Source organism: Phaethon aethereus (genome assembly GCF_964289735.1).
Source record: "Phaethon aethereus genome assembly, chromosome: 10".
In the NCBI taxonomy this organism is placed as follows: Eukaryota; Metazoa; Chordata; class Aves; order Phaethontiformes; family Phaethontidae; genus Phaethon; species Phaethon aethereus.
The window spans coordinates 16,376,339-16,393,218 of record NC_138586.1 but is presented as its reverse complement, the minus strand read 5'-3'; positions in this window follow the sequence as shown (position 1 = coordinate 16,393,218).

Here is a 16,880-nt window from a genome sequence, read left to right as displayed (position 1 = left end):
CTCACAACAAGCATAAAACTTAGTTACCATCAGCAAGAGCTTTCCTCTAGTAACCAACCATCAGACCAACAAGAACATTAACAAAAGGCCCCTGCCCCCAAAGTACGATATTGTTTATGTGATTGCAGCTGCAGAGCTCCAGGACTCATGACAACTCGCAGAGACTAAGACCCCTCAAGGGTGGGACATTCAGACGGAGGAGTGGCTGAGGACTTTGGGCTTGTCTAGTTTGGAGAACGGGAAGCTGACGGGGGACCCCATTGCTCTCTACAGCTTCCTGAGAAGATGGAGTGGAGAGGGAAGTGCTGAGCTCTTCTCCCCGGGATCCAGTGATAGGACACGTGGGAATGGTTCAAAGCTGCACCAAGGGAGGTTGAGACTGGGCATTAGGAAGCATTTCTTTACCGAGAGAGTGGTCTATGCCCCAAGCCTGTCAGTGTTTAAGAGGCATTTGGTCAATGCTTTATCTTGGTCAGCCCTGAATTGATCGGGCAGTTGGACTAGATGATCGTTGTAGGTCCCTTCCAACCAAAATAGCCTAGTCTATTCCAAATTAGATAAATCAAGCCAAGAGCTCCAGAAGAAGCACAAACTAGGTGTTGCACAGCTGTGGGAAAACATCACCAAGGCCAAGTTAGTCTGCAGCCACCTCCTTCAGGGTTTCTTCCTTCAAAGGAAGGAGCCTTTCCTGGTTCTGGCCATAAGCAGAAGTAGGAGGACACAAGACTAGCAAGGGTCCCGCTCCAGGAGCACCTGCAACAGTGGAGCTTAGTTAATATCCCTGCACCAGAGATTGGTCACTGCCCCTGCCACCATAGGCGTATTTGGGGACTGACCTTTGCGGGTGCATCTCAAAAGATCACAACCACATTACGCATCCTAGATAAGCACAACTGCACTATTAAGTGAACAAGTCTGATAACAGGTACCTGCAGCCCACCAGCAGTGTAAAAAGCAATCCATATCAGCAGGGAACATCATCAGGCTGCTGTCAGGATCCTCAGCCTTTTATTTAAAATATTAAATGCCTTCCACATACAACACAAACTAAAGATTTCACTGCCAAATCCCAAACACCAGCTACCATCAAAAACAACTCTCGGGCAGTATGTCTGTTTGCCCAATAGAGTAGGAGCTAAATAACAAATCGATCTATTTAACATGCCTCTCACTGATTACAGCACAGCAAGCTGTTATTCGAGTAACTCATTGCATTCATTGGATTACAGCTCAAGGCCTGATCCTACACTGGCTGCATCATCCCGATCCCCTTTGGCTTCGCCAGCTGGCCCCACAGGCACAATGTCACATCCAGAAAGAAGTGGCAGAATAAAGGTCTGCAAAGGCACATGGCACAGAGCAACTACTCTACCCCACCTTCAATATTGCTGCTCCTGACAGCGAGTAAATGTTTGCAGGATCAGACCTTAAATCTGCAGATTTAAAATGACCGGTATACCTGACAGAGAAAAATTTAAGCACTCTTAACCTCGCGCATATCACAACAGCTGCTTTATTCTGTTTGGAAAAGAACAGAAGATGATTTAGAGAGCAAGGACAGCACACAACTAGAGTCAAGGAAAAGGCACTGGGGCATTGCTGTATTACAGATACAGTATAGTGCTATAAAAGTCTCTGCTAAAACGTTGGATTAAACAAGAATAAACGGCAAGAATGACAACTCATTTCAAAGGGTTGAGACAACTCTGAGTCAACCCCATGCTATCACCATTGCTTGCGAAGGAAGATAATCAGTTACCCTGCACATTGATTTCTGGCAAACACAATGAATTAGGAAAAACAAAAAAAAAACCCCAACAAAAAAAAAAAGGGACTCCAATGCTCCAGTATATCCTTGACTAGTTATCCAAACAAAATGAACTATGAACTATGTGCAGAAGCACTTAAAACAGAGTCGGTTGAATTACTCACTCAAATCTTACTGCTAGGAAACTTTATTTGGAAATGGTGGAGCTCGTGGAGTCGTGCAGGGAGGCTGCTTTACAGCCAAGCACTCTGCAAGAAACCCCGCGGAGCAGGACGCTACCCCAGAGCAAAGGGCTCACCTCAGAGCATGGGCTGATCCACACTGCTGAAGAAAAAGATGTGTTTTCATCATCCTTTGGGTCTCCATGCTGTTCTTATTAAATCACTCCGCAGCCACAGAGGGAGGAAAGTCTTCCACACAGTGGGGCCCATTTTTGCAAGTTGATGCTCTGTGGAAGGAAGCCACGTGCATTTTAGGGTGAATCCACGCAGAATGGCATTCACATCCCCCTCGGGCAGGTTTGGCTGTCCTGGTTTCCACACGCCGGACTGGGCCCCACCCATGGTGCCCCCAGGCCAGTCCCAGCACTGGTACCAGCCCCTCACGTGAGGGCCGCCTCACTCACCTGCCCTCTGTGGGACACCACAGAGCCACAGCAACCCTTCATGCCAACAGGGATGACCTCCCCACGCAGGTCCTTCAGAGCTCCCCTGCCTTCTTCTCCCAGCACACGGGGCCAGAACCGCAGGGCCGGTACCTCAGCCCTGCCCCTCAGCTGCCCCTGCTCCCTCCTCAGCTGCAGGTGGGGGCAATCACCACACCCCTCGTCCGCCCTCCTTTCTCACAAAACAACATTGCCCCTTTGTCCAAAACGGCCAGGAAGGGCTCTCTTCCTTCCAGTATTGCAGCTGAGGGATTTTGGGGACAAGGCAGCCATCACAAACCTTCTTGCCTCCCCATCCACGCTGGCTCCCCAGGGTCTCTGCCCTGTTAGTTGCCTAATTGACAGGTTTAATCCCTGTAAACGCAGCCACCTCCCTTCGCCAGCCTCTAAGGGTGGGGAGCCTTCCCAGCAGAGGTGGCCTCATGCCCTGGCTGCTCCTGGGCCATCTATTTGACTGTCCATGACTCTGTGTGGAAGTCAGAGTCATGCCCTGTTTTGGGCCGGTTCTTTTCCCACTTGTGTGTAAAGCACCCATGGCCCACTCAGGGCATCCCAGCTGAGAAGCTGGGACGAGAGGAGTTATATTGGAAAGCTGGTCCCTTGAGGCCCCGGTGATGGCTCCCTCCTCAAGCTGTCCTCTCACTTCTCCAGAGGCTGTTTTTAGCCCCAGATGCACAGAGGAAGACACAGTGCCTTGCTGTGACTGGTTTCAAGAGATCTGAGGGGAAAAAAGAGAAAAACAAATAGGGAAAGGGATACAGCAGTCCCCAACCCTCTGAACCATCCCACCATTTTGTTGCCGTGGGGGATAACTTGTGGCCAGCTTGAACCCCCGCCCTGCAGGCAGCTGGGGCTCACCTGCAACCACTAATTACCTCGCAGGCCATTAGCAAAATGTCTCCAGGCAGGCGAAGTAATGGAAAAGCTGAAACATTTCAGAGTCATTCCTCTCGGGGAGTAAGGGTGGGGTTTTTATAACGGTGTGGTTAAAACATCAGTGATGTAAAACCCTTTTTCCATGGAGTTTAAACACAGAATGTGCCGCTTTCCAAGTTGCTGTGACCGAGAGCGTCGCAACCTGTCGGCCACGTACAACGTGCTGCCGTCCGCCGTGGGGAGCAGCCAGGCTGCCCGGTGCACCCCAGCAGTAAAGCGGCGTCAGTCAGCGCTGCCTTTGCATCTGCCGTGCCGTAGTTCTCCCTGTCAGTGGGGTCTGGAAACCATATACGTGCATGGGAGCGAGGGGTTAAATGGCTGCTGAGGGGCACCAGTGGATCTGTCTTCGCTGGTGGCTGTGCAAACCAGCAAAGGACGAAGTAGGGAAGCTCTGCTGCATTTAGTGGGCAAAACGGTAAGACAGAAAAAAGGGGTTATGGTCGTATTGGGTGACGTGCATACAACTACTCAGCTTTCCACCATTTAGTGTCAAAATACATCTGTAACATAGCCCTACAATACCATCAGCAAACCTGGATCAACAGATCAAAAGAGATTTTAAAAAGCCGGACAATCACCTGCTGAAAGACCACTATCAAGTAAGCCCGTGAGTAATTACAGTGACTGTGTTATTCGAGGCATCGCCGCTACTGAGATTTTCCTGAGTGACACCAGAATCTGCACATGGAGACAGGATCTAGCTAGAGCCTGTTCCCACCTTTAAAAAGCAACTGCAGGGATGGCTCAGCTATCAGATTAAGAGGAGCAGCCGTGTCAGAGGCCAAAATGCTTCTCCCAGTACAAGTTGCTCCTCTGTGCACGGAAAATTACAAAGGTGACTCCCGTTATAAAAGATGATGTACCAGGGCCCCACAAGAATGGACCCATCTGTTGACTCTCTGGCCCCAGCAAGGCTACATTCATATTCGAAAAGGCAACAGAAACAAAGGCTTCCAACCCTCTCTCCAGCAACAATTTAAGTTTTCAAGGAATGTTGGCAGCTGTCACAGCTATTTATCTGCAGCCTGCAGGGGACTAGTCAAACACGCCAGGTTTTCTGCCAAGGGTAGGGCTTGAGGTTTTCGGCTCCATGGTCATTTGAACCTCAGCATTTCCATCCACATTCATGCGCTGGGTCCCGGTGTTGTTTCCGCTGCCTGCTGGCTCGCAGGCAGGGATGTGGAGCAGCAGGCAGCTTGTGGCCATGGGCATCGTTCCACCTGGGCATGCACCCCTGGGACCTGGTAGCCCTGCGAGCACACACACCTCTGCTTCTCCATCCCCACGCACCAGCCTCGTCTGATCTCATGGTTTGTGTAAACCCTATCTAATCCTGAGCGGAGCCCACAAACTGAAGCATGGGGAATAGTCTGGGCAAACAAATAACCTTGATCCTGTGGCACTACTGCTATGACTAAAACTTTTCAGACACTGTCTGCTGAAGTCAAGGAAGTTTTCATTGACTTCAACAACTGCTGGGTCACAATTTGCTTAAGTGTTTCCAGACTTTGTCCCTTCCAGCAAACACCTTGGCCAGCCGTTCAAAAACAACAGAAATCCATCAAATATTTGAGTTATTTGCATAAGCAAAACAGATAAAATTTGAGACAAGATTTGGTTCTGGGTTTTTATCTTTTGCTCAGCTTGGTCATTATAGATTATCAATTACTGGATGGATACATATCCAGAAAGATTTAACATAAAAAAGATTCTAACAGCCATGAAGTAAAGCCATAGCAATATAATACAAGGTTTTACTTTTAACAGAGCAAAGGGATTTGTGATGGTATGTGTTATGGACACCTCAAATATGTTTATCTTTATCTTAATATACATACTTACCCTCGCAGTGGTCTTTTTCCTTGTTGTCAGGCTCACCAGGAGTTTCATGTTCCAGATTTGAAAAGATGGCTTCCAGGCATCAGACCAAAATTAGGCTCCTTTATTAATTTTAACTTTAGATTTTAGTCTTGGAAAAAAAAATTAATTCAATGTACCCACAGGCTAACATAAGTAAGTGTTTTAATAGTAGAGGAGGTTTTTGAAGCATCACAAATTTCATTTTGCTTGAGTCTGCAGCTAAAATCAAATCAATTAGAAAGCTGAAGACCATGAAGAAACACATACAACTGGATTAAATCATTGCAATGAACACGAGAAGCGATAGGCACAGCATGGGCTGGGACTTACGGCACTTGCATATGGCTCGGGGGACCAAAATTAAATTCCACATCCTGGTACAAACTTCTTGCTTGACTTTGGGTGAGTCACGTAACATCAGACCCTCAGGTGCTACCGGTCTGTCTCTAGGGCTACTGGCTACACAATGGACATACTCCTGGAAGGAGCAGTTGTGCTCAGTGCCTGCAACCCCTCACTTAGCTCGTTTGCGGCTGCCTTCATCCTGACTACATCGCCAGGCTGGAGGGGTTCACCTTACCTCACTGTGTCTCGGGTTCCTGTATGTACAAAAAGACATGCTAGCACTTTTTGCTTCCCACGCGTTTCCTAGGGAAGCGTGTTATCAAAGATGTGTGAGCTTCTCTTTAAAATTCAGGCTTTGCGAGAACAGACAGGTAGGAAGAGGACAAGCTTTCAGACATAAAAGCACCTCATGGAGAAGATTCAGGTTCAAAAAGCACAGCTGGAGACATGTCATCTCTGCAAGAGACTCACACAAACCTCCTCTGCTGCCACAGCCTCTTCCAGTCCACTCCGATCAGACGTGCGACGGGATGAGAGTCACACCCCAGCCCTCTCCACCACCCGCTGTCAGGGTGTCCACGTCTCTGAATGCAAAGCCTCAAGCTGGGGAGTCTTAATAAATGTTCTGCTGGCTCTTCACATAGTGATTTTGTGTGACTCACAATTAATGCCAGTGAAAGTCTTATTTAGTAAGATAGCTAATGGCAGCTGAAGTTATACAGATGCTTAAATTTGGTGTGCTCCAAGGTACCAACCTAAACTACCCAAACGGTGCCCATGGCTACACCAGGGGCAAAGTGGAGAAAGAAGGCGCTTGTCCAAGGACATGGATGTGATCTGTCCCAGGGGCTGGAGCTGAACTCCAGCCCGGCTCACCAGCCCCGAGTGCCTCTGGCTAAAGCAGAGTCAAGTCTTTTTCTTGTATATAAATGCGCTGGGAATCATACTTACTGCTCAGGCCTGCATTGATGATAACACAGAGAAGCCAGGTTACACCTTTCTGCCTTTTCTGCTTGTTCCTTGTGTCCGACAGCACCGGCTATCTGAGCATTCCTACTTTTTCTGTTGGATCAATTCTCCCTTTGCTACAAAAGCTTGTATTAAAATTGCAAAGCTATTTACGGAAAGCTTAGTTGCAAATAAGGTTGGGGTTTTTTATTCCCTATGCCAAACAAATCAAGTGAACAGTATCCCCTTAAACTATATACTTCGTGTTAACTTCATAGTTAGGCAAAAAGTAAGTCTGTGTGTGCTTTTCAAAGGCTTTGTTTCACAAACAACAAAAAAAAGGAATAGTCATGGGAAAACTGCAAACCGTTTGGCACTAAGGAAATTATGAATGCAATTTCCTGAGCTCAGTGTGCTGAAGGAGCTGCAGTAAATAGCTGTCAGGCAGCTTTCTCTACCAAAAGATTTTAGACATGATTAATGCAGTCTTTCAGTACTTAAAGGGGGCTTATAAGAAAAATGGGGACCAACTTTTTAGCAGGGTCTGTTGCAATAGGACAATGGGTAACAGTTTTAAACTAAGAGAGGGTAGATTTAGACTGCATATAAGGAAGACATTTTTCACAATGAGGGTGGTGAAACCCTGGCCCGGGTTTCCCAGAGAGGCGGTAGATGCCCCATCCCTAGAAACATTCCAGCTCAGGTTGGACGGGGCTCTGAGCAACCTGATCTAGTTGAAGATGTCACTGCTCACTGCAGGGGGTTGGACTAGATGACCTTTAAAGGTCCCTTCCAACCCAAACTGTTCTATGATTCTATGATACCCGGCTTTGGAGGAGATTTGTCTGTGTTGGGACTTTTGCTTTCCTTCCAGCTCAGATGGGATTTTCAACTGATTTAGTTCAGCTGGCACAAAGGGAGCATGGGTGTGTTTCCTTTGGTTTAAACCAAGTTTTCTCGTATCCATCCCTTAGGCAAAAATGAGAGAGGTCACTACTTTGCTGGATTCTGCTGAAGAAACGGGGTTTAAAGATGGTTTGAAGTCAAAGGTGAAAGACACCCAAGAGAAAGATCTCAGTTATATGCATGGATATAGAGAAGCTGTCTTCCTGCCCCTTCCAAATTGAAATAAATATCTTCAGTAAAAACAGATTGTGATTTTTATTTTTTTTCCCCTCAGCAGCTCAAGCAAGGGTTGGGAACAGAAGAAGGAACTGAACCAACAGCAGGGAAAAATATTTGACATTAAAGACTCTGGATCTGAGGAAGAACACGAGAGTTATGCAGAGGCTGTTTAGATTTTGATGAACGAGCCTCTCTCTGGAGAGCCACAAACTACAGTGAGAGGTGACAAAGCTGTCCCCCAAAAAGAAAAGGGCTCTGGGTGCTGTGCATTCTCTTCCCACCTCCCTCATGCACACCTGAGCTGGTCAGTGAAAAATGCTGCTAGACTGACTTTTGCGGGACTCATCGGTGCCTCATGTCGCCCTTTCCAGAGCGGTTGGCTGGGATGCAGGTGCTGGGTGGGTGCAGTGGGTGCTGCTGTGATGTGGCACCACAGCCAGAACCAGCTCTCGCTGCTTGAGTCAGCCGGTGCCCTGGGTGCGGCCAAGCTGGCCCCGCTGCCTTGGAGAAATCGGCAGCAACGCCCCTGGCTCCCTTCAGAGAGGTTTCTGCCCCTTGAGCAACCCTGCGAGTGTCCTTGGCAACTCAGAGCCACAAACATCAAGTGGTAGGAGCCAAGAGGGACCGGCCAAACACGAAACCTGGTAACTGGGCTATAAATATTTACACGCTACGCCTTGGCTTTACTCATTCTGCTGCATCAGGAGCGCGGCCAGCCACAGAAGTCCAGGTATTAACTGTCCTGCTTGTTGTAGTCCAGGACTTTCAGCCGGACCATAATCCCCATCATCTCAGTGTCCTGGGTCAGATCCACTCCCGGGGAGGCCAGTGGATACTCCTCTTCCCAGCCCGAGGTGCCAATGCATCCTGCGCTGATTTTGGCGTATCTGCAGCGTTAGATTTGCCCCTCACTCCTCCGATCAGCGGAGCTTTGCAGCCCAGCCAGCTCTGTGCTGCTGCAAACACAACTGCTCCAATGCCATCTGGGCACGCCGCCGGAGCCCCAGCTGGGTGCTCCTCCTTAGGGCAATGAAATTCGGTCTTGTGAGCACTGCTGAGGCCTGACGCTGGCCATGGAATCTCATATTAAATACCTGTAAAGCCAGGATGATCCATTTTTTCCAGGGAATTTTTTACTCAACCCCTACACCCTTGTCACGAGTGCCATCAGTCTATTATCAGCTCTGTCATCGGAGCACGGACAGTGCCAGCTGAAGCAACAAGTCACTGATGGGAGCTGAGTTTAGGCATGTAACCGTGCCAAACGGCGCTGGCTTCCCTCTAGTGGGACAATAGCATCCAGCCCTTTAAGGCATCTGACCCAGAGCTAAGGCATTTTATCGACAGCAAATATCTCAGCAACAAAGCTCCAGCTGGTGAACCAGCCCATGCAGAGAAGAAACGAAGTCACAACAGAAATTCATTTGCTTTTTGTAACAATTCGGTTGTTCTCATGTGGGCAGTGGACACAGCTCTGAAGTTCTGGGGTAGAAAACATGACCGGGACATGCCTTGTGCATTCGCAGCATTATATCGCTTGACCTGCCTCGTCGGTGGAATCCTTGATTTTGCACCTTGAAAAACGGACACCAATGCAAATAGCGACCTCAGACCACTCAACCAGACATAATTTAACTAAATACCTTTATGACGTTCGTGTCTATTCCAAAGCTAAAAAAGATGGCAGAGTATCTGGTGAAAGGAAGAAGTTTGTATTAATTAAATCTGGCCCTTCCGTCACTGAGACCCAGAGGCATTTCCAATTCTCTCTTATTACAGATCTCAAAAGCTTCAGAGGTGGGAGACTTCACACAACAGATCCAAAAGCACCAGTGATTAATCTTAACTGCCTGGGAAAAAGGAAAAACAAGCAACGTTGCATCTGTTATTCCCCTTCCTCTTGTACCTCTGGGAGTTTTAGGAGCGAGCCGTATCCCAGAAGAGGAGATTTAGCCTTCTGCCATCAAAGAGTGCAGACGAGATACTGTAAGACGCTGCAGAGAATGAGGATGCTGTGGAGATAGAGGAGACATGCTGCCCTTAGCTGTCTTTACGGTTATGCCTAAAGGGCTGCCGAGCAGAAAAGGTGCATTTTGGTACAGGCCAGTGCCACAGGAGGGGCAAGGGAGATGCCGTAGATGGGATGCAAGTGCAGAGCATACCCCCTCTGATTTTCTGTGATTAGCCCACCCTAAATCAGGCAAATGGGCTGCAGCTAGCATGGGTGCAAGGAGGAGGTCAGTGGGTTGCAGGACATTTACTGTTACCAACACTGACATGGACAACAGCTCCTCTTGCTGCGTTTGGAGAGCGAATGGAGCAGAAGCTAGCCAGGGGCTGTGGACATCAGACCACAGAAATGGGGAGGAGGATGAGGAAGACATCCCTGGCAGAAGGATCAGGCAGAATTCAGGATGCAGAAGTCCCTTACAGACAGAAAGGGCTCAGAGCAGCAGAGGCTGCCGGGTACCTGCAGCTCCTGGTTGTGGTTTAGCATTGCTTATAGGAGGAGGAAGGGCAAAGGAAAATATTTCTTCTGCTGCCTCAGCCTAGGCACATTTACATTGCAAAATGCTTTCATGCTCGGGCAGTTGGTATTTTCCTATTCACAAAGCATCCCTTGCACCGTGGTGCCTTCCCAGCTCAGGCCAGCACCCATGTGGGTAGGCTAGAATAACTAACCTTGCTGCTGCGGGTAGAAGAGCTGACATGCTGCTTAAAGCTGACAGCTTTAATTTATACGCTTTTTATCTTTGTCCGCATTCTTGGGAGCTTATGCATACAGGAAAGGGAGCAATGTTCACACATATCCTTAAAAGTAGCTATGACCACACTATTCTGCAAAACACGCAGGGTTGGGAGATTGCAACCATACATGGACTCCTTGGGGCTGCAGCATCGCCGGCACCCCTCGGAGGAGGACAGCTGGTGGAATTTCCTGTGAAAGGCCAATTACTAAAGACCAAATCCTGCTGTATATATGCATGTCTAAATATTGGACAACAAATTCAAGGCTCTGCTACCCCGGAGTCCTGAACCTTACAGAATCTCCTGAAGTCACTGGGATCTTGTAGCCTCTGACTCAGGCTCTAAGTGCCCAGCATGGACTGTAAGGGCTGGAGTAAAGAGAAGCACCAAGACGGGCTGTGCTAGAGCTGTATGTCCCAAGCATGCTCCAGAGCCCCTGGTTCCCAAACTCCATTCTGAAAGCAGACCTTTGCACACCTTTGGTACCACCCTGCCACACCAAGTGGTGACAGACTGGAGCTCTGCTTTCCACCAGCTTTAGGCTCTCCAGTCCCAGCCTCACCCCCGGCATCTCACCTCGGCAGCAGCCAACCCACCAAGACTTTGCCTTGCTTCTTATCAGGCTTGCCCGAGGGCCAGGACCCTCCAGGGACATCAGGCCCTCTGCACCGCTGTGCTGCTCTCCTTTTAGCCACGGTGGCGAGATCAGGGTGCTGGGAGCCAGACTGTCCCCAGTGCTGCTCCTGCCAGCAAGGCGCAAAGCAGCTTCTGATGTTAACACGGTTGAAGGCACCAGGGGAGTTGTAAATGCCTTTCTATTAAGTGACGCCCACATCGCTCCCAGCTCAGCAGAGATGGAAAGCAGCGGACACACATGGTGTTTGCACTGGACGGCGGTGTTGTGCTTGCACTGGACACGGACAGTACACAAATACTCCCACGGCCTCTGAATTCTCTCATCAGCTTGGCAGATTTTGTTATGATTGTCAGCAAGGACACCATTTCCTCATTTCCCTTTTACTTGCCTCATCTTCCAACTATTCTCCAATCACCGACACATGTGGCCAAAAGATTTTTTGCAATTTAGTATTATAAGAATATCTTAGGACCCACTAGCATCCGAGAGACACTTCCACCCACTCCTCCTCTCTTAGTCCCACCAAGATATTTCCTCCAGAATACTCCCCACATCCAGTGACAAACACCGTTTTGGGGTTGTGATGAGCAGGAGCCAAGAAGAGAGAAAAGTCCTCTTGCAACAGTGCAAACTGCCAAATTGGCTGCAGATGACAGCAACTTCTGGTGCTAGGAACAGCTTACAGCCCAGGTGATGCCCTACCTGTGAGAGCTGGGGAGCCTGGAAGGGGAAGCGCTGTGGAAGGAGGTGCCCTTGCAGGCTTGATGCTGTGGGAGGTATTTGAACCAGCTCTGATACTTGTCAGCAGCGCCAGCAAGGGTTGCAGCTCATCTCTGAGGGGCTTAAAACTGATCCTGCAACCAGCTTGTGACCACTAGCCTTAAACTCCTGAGTCTAAAAGCCTAACAGGGGGAAAAAAAATGCCAACAAGCTGCTGGCCTTAAAGGGGAAAGCAAGATGCAGGGTTAGATGTACAGTTTCCAAGCACAAGACCACCCCAACTGCTTCCAAACTCCTGGGTGTTTGAGAAGGTGGTGGCTTCTGCAGAGGGGCTCAGGGTGTAAGAGCAGTCAGTGTTGCAACAAGGTCTCCTCTTTCTGCAGATCAGCACTTGAGCTGGATGGTGCATAAGGCACGGTGAACATGGCAGGGGATGGAGAGGGTCTCTGGAGCAGGGGTGGGCTAGCAGCCTCTGCACTGCCTGGACCTCGCAGGGACACTGCAGTGATGGACAATTACTGTCCTTTCCAATATTGCCATCTAGAGGACCCAGCAAGGACAAGATCTCCTTGCAGGCCACAATGAGAGAAGGAAGAAGAATCAAAATTTGCTTTCTTTAATTCTAACCTCACATAAATGCTTCCCCAGCATGACCTGGAGACAGAGAGCCATGTGCACAGGACTGCCTGTGCCTTGGGCATAAGAATACAGGATTGCTCTAAACACAGTCTGGTGACTTTTTTGAGGCTGTAGATGCCCCGTGTTGGCCCAGTTCCCAGCACTTTACTGATCCCCACATGGCCATGGCCAGGTGATACGATAGCTTGACTGAAAGCCGTCCCTCATCAGCCCAAATTGAACCGGACTAATAAAATGGGGACTATTCAGCAAGTGGCGGCTCTACGCACCTACCTGCGGTGCAAGTCCCCCTCCCCAGACTATGCAGGTATCTGCCTCGTCCCTTCTTCCAGTGTCTCTGAGCAGCACGTATCCAAAATCTTTTTGCACGGCTGAAATGACATGCCAGTTCACGGCACAGCGAGCCCATCCCAGAGGATGCCTGCCTGCAGCCACCTGCATCGGGAAGGGTGGATGCACGCCAGCGGGTCCCGGCTACATTTTGGGCACCGGGGATAGCTGTCACCCATGGTGAGCCCAAGGGCCTGAATCATACCTTATTTCAACAAAACAATTCATTTGTAAGGGGTGTGCTGCACTTCTTTTGAGGGTTTGCGAGGGTAAAGAGCTGCCAAGAGGCATTTGTTCAACTGCTAAACTACATCCTTGTTTTAGCTATGTGCCCAAGTACGACCCAAGCCTGGGCTGGACAGCACGTGTACAGCGGGATTAGCAGTGTTTATTCTGATTGTCAGCATTTTGAGATGCAAGTGCACGGTGGAATTAGCATCATTTCATAGTAAGGAAATAAACAACATTGTCTCCTCTCCCACGGCTGTCACTTCCAGTAGCACAGGCCACCGACAACCAGCGTGACGCTGGACAAACCCTTCTCGTTTGCAGACTCCCGGTACTTTTGTGAGCTGCAGTCAAGGCTTTGGCAAAGCCCAGCGTGAGAGCTCAGGACTCGCTGCTCCATGTGAGGACCACAGTCCCTTCGGAAAGCAGAACAGGCAACCCCCGGGCTGGCTGCTGCTATGGATGAGAGACAAGTGTGTCAGCGGCCACCCTCCCGCAGTGATACAGAGCTATGAACAATGTATTTTTATACCATTCAAAGGATGAAGTTTGTTCTTTGTGATTCAAAGCCCTAAAAACCAGATTCCTGAAGTTTCGGAGGTACCCTCTATATTGAAGGATTGTAAAGCAATTGAACAACTGACCTCTTCAGCTGCTCCGACAGCACACAGCACCAAAAAAAGAGCAGACAGCAGACGGAGGGCAGAATCACCTGCCAGAATCACCAGCTGCAAATTCAACAAAAACACAGAACATAAAAGCCCACGAAAGCTCAGGAGCCTCAATTTTGCAACACCCCATAGTGATGCCTCTCACACAGGTCCACCCGCCACCCCAGGGCACGTGCGAGTGAGCAGCGTCACCCCAGCTGGGTTTTGCTGCTTGTGGAGGAGCCTGGGAGCTGCGACGGCTTTTAGCAGACATCAGCGTCTCTCCGCTCCCCAGCGCCTGTTCCTGCAAGGGAGGACGACGGCCGCAGGGCTGGGCTGTGTCTCAGGAGCGGAGGTGAAGGCAGGAGCATGTGCCCCAGCCCAGCTTGCCCTCCAGCCCACGGGGTTCAGCATCTGCATCTGTGGCTGCTGCCTCACCCCTTGGCCAAAATGAACAAACTGGTCTGAGAAGGTCAAGCGGCACGTCGTCACTTCGCTACAGATTTATTTCTGTGTGAATTAATGAAACGGTACACACAATTCCAGAAAAAAAAAAATTTATAGGCCCATAATCCTTCTTTCACAGTACAACGCAACAGTAAAGGATTTAATCAGTGTAAACAGAAGGTCCAATAGTGATCATCAGCTATCACAGATCAGCTGCACAAACACCACAACTACGGAGTTAATGCCATTACCACACAAATCGACAGTACTAGTACAAATCATAACTTTACCTACAGTGCTTTTTCATGTGCAAAAACCAGGAAAATTCAATTTACAGAAGGACACCTTCTCTAAACCTTCAGGAGAGCTGTGAACTGCCTCCTCAGGGCTGTCTTATCTGTTTGGCGAAAGATCTCGAGGCCTGATTCTCCAAGGTACTCTTAACTTCGTCTGCAGCATGCAAGCCATCAGGGCTCTGCATCTGAAAACCAGGCACTCGTGTATTCTCAGCTGCGGCAGGACAAAGAAAATAATCAGCTGAGGATGAATCTGAGTCATTTATTAGATCACTCCTGAATTTCAGCTTAGATTCATTCATTCACCAAGATTATTTGGAACAGTCCTGGTTATATTATATATGGATCATAAGAGTTCACAGGTAACCCATAAAATCGTCATTTGTTAACTTTTTTTTTTTACTTTAATGTACTAACTGAACCGCCACTGGCGTCAAAAGCTGAGGCTTATGGTGATGTATCGGCAAGCTTAAAGAGGGTGGATAAATTATAGAAGTCGAAGGGTCAGAGAAAGAGAAGAATGCTACCGAGGCTACAGTAAAACATTACGCTGTGGCCATCTCGCAGTGCTCGGCTGCAAACTTGCACCTCAGCTGGGGATTGCCTGGGAGGGAGCCCTGTGCTGCCCTTACGCTGCGCCGGTGCCCGGCGATGGGACCACAGGCTGTCAGGGGCAGCAGAACCATCCTGCACCTTCAGCTGCACCAACACCAGCTCTGTAAATTGAATTCATAGTCAGATTACACAGGAAAAAACAAGAGGTAGTTATTTATCATACCTCTTCAAAAAGGCAAAACAAAAAACAGGATGTAGAAGTGATGCAGTAAACCTAGAGTCAACAGGTACCTACTTTTTTTTTTCCTTTTTGGTTTGGTGGTTTTTTTTTTTAAACACATGACGTTAAGTTACAGACATCATATAAAATGCACACTTTATGGAATTCCTGCATAGCAGGAAACAAAGAGGCTAGCGCTAATCCAACAGCTATGTTAACAGCGAGACTGCCATTTACTGGTGCAAGGAAGATGCCCTATCTAAATATAAACAGAGCGTTACCCCCCTTCTAGAGGAGTCCTATGGCAACACTTACACATTTTGTTCAGAAGGAAAAAGAAAGCATTTTCTTGGGGGATAAACTGCCAAAACAATTATTTTCACATCCGTAAATTTAAGGCAATGTTACTTAGACCTGAGAAAATGAAGAAAACCAAAAAAAAAGTGTAAATTTATTTTCTCAACTATACATATACACTCAAAATTTCAGTATTTCCTGTCTCCTCCAACTCTCAGGTGGTGCTGGGGAAAACAGCCATGGGGACACTGCTCTGAGGTCTCAGGGTCGGATCCTGAGATGCAGAGTTTCTTCCAAGAAAAGCTAACGGGAGCTGAGAGCACTCAGACCCACACAGCTCTTTTTCATATATTCTCTTTTTAAACACCTCTGTTTAAGCCCTCTGGAGAGGGTTAACTCCAGAACGGGCCTTTAGTGCACCGCTAACCCTGAAAGGCCTGTATAGAAAAAACTGCAGCTAAAATAGATAATAAAATTACATACAGTGAATTTCTGTGATTCCCCCTTTTCAGGAGAAAAAGAAGGATGTCAGGGTTAACAATTTCACTGCACCTTTAGCCACTCCCATAACTACAGGGTGAATCCTTTAACACTAGTGTGAAACCTCAAATTGTTCTGTGCTCTTCCTTGGAAAATAAACATTAAAATTAAAAAACACAACAAAAATCAACTCGCAAACATTTCTCATTAAATGGCAAGAGATGTGAGAGAGATCGGGTGGGGATTACAGACACACGGCATGCTACGGAGTTATTAAACAAAGTGCAATGATTTTTGACTATACAGGAGAACGGACGGACAACTCCCCTTCAGTACCACCTGGATGCTCAATACCTCTGGAGAGGTCCGGAGGTACCGTGTCAATCTGTAGCCGTAAAGCTTGTGTTCAAGGTTGGCCGGACTCCACGGCCCCACGTGCAACTGCGGTAGCTCTGCACATCTCAGCTACATCCACGACTGCAGAAGGGATTTGCTCACACAAAGACACGGTCGCTTTCCAAATGTGAAATTTAGTTGCCAGTTGAGGATTTGATGGCTGGTTCTAGAAAGCTGCTTGAGCCACAAATGAAAGATGGATTCAGCCCTAAAATCTGCACGCCTGGTGTAGTTTCTGTGGGATCACCTCTTTCTCCTAAACATGACTACAGATACAAATCATCCCTCCCTCCTGCTCCCATCCGAGCAGCCTCACACCCACAGTCCTTGCCATCAGCTTTGGCCTGCTGTTAGCCCGATAAAGCAGGGCTGGGGCAGAGGGTCACTAAAAAGCAGAAAGTCTCCAGGTCCCAGCTCAGGTTCCCACAAAGCAAACAAACTTTTCACCAGCTGCTGCCTGGCAAGAGGGTCTGTGGGCAGATTTTTCACTGATACTTCAAACGTGACTATCCAAATATCAGAGCCTAAAAAAACCCCACAATCCTCATCTGAATAGAAAGCGATTTCTACTGCTTGCCAGCACCTCCTTAT